A 960-nucleotide genomic window follows, 5' to 3' on the forward strand; every position below is an offset into this window, starting at 1 on the left:
TTATTTAGCTACAAGATTTTGAAAAAGGGAAAAGTTAACTAAGTTTAAAGAAATATCATTGTCAGCAGCATTAACACTTATCATCGATCACAAAAGATGTCGTTTTGGTGGCGCAAATGTTACCAAGCCCCATCATATAAACATCGCATCTGTGTGCATACAAGAGGATCTTCTTTATTTAACAAATACAAACTTCCAACGACCACCGGCATATAAACCCAAGGCCTCAATTCAAGGACTCTAGCAACAAGCCAAGACAACGAAACTACCAGGAGGGGGGCGAAGGGGAAAAACCAAGCGAATAAAAAAAAAAAAAGCCATTTCCAATTCAGCCATTTGTATAAATACTTTTCAGTAATCATTGGTACTTGCAGGTCAATTACAAAAGAGCAAATCGAGACAGCGCAGTCTTTCATCGTATACCAGCCAAGGTTGGCCAAAAATATAAACCAAAGCACTGCCTAAATATATCAAGAGCTGAATAGCTTGTGGGAGCAGCTAACGAGGGAGCTAAATTTGACGAGTTTACGAAGTGAAAATATAGCATGACGGCGAAAAGAAGTTTTCAGAAATTATGCTAAGATTTTGTTTGCATTTGTTTTATTTTTACCTCGTTTTTACGTTAGAGCAGACCACAATACTAACCAAACAAAAAATTGATTATCAACAAATTGTCTCAACAAAGAACCAGAGGATTGCCAAGTGGTATTGATTGTACAAAAAGTTGTGGAGCTGAACAATTTAGAGGCGGGCATCGTCGACGACGAAGGGTTGTCTATATTTGGCGCATTAACTAAAACTTACGCAAACGAAGCGTTACGTTCCAGAAATGGAACACAGTCGTAAGTACATATGTTATGTAAAATTGTTGGTTCACTTTGTAATTGGATTTATATACGTTTAGAAGCCCTTACGTAATAAATTGCGACGCCGAGAATGACATTCCAAGTAAGAAACAAA

This window comes from Glossina fuscipes, unplaced genomic scaffold (genome assembly GCF_014805625.2).
Source record: "Glossina fuscipes isolate IAEA_lab_2018 unplaced genomic scaffold, Yale_Gfus_2 28, whole genome shotgun sequence".
Lineage (NCBI taxonomy): Eukaryota > Metazoa > Arthropoda > Insecta > Diptera > Glossinidae > Glossina > Glossina fuscipes.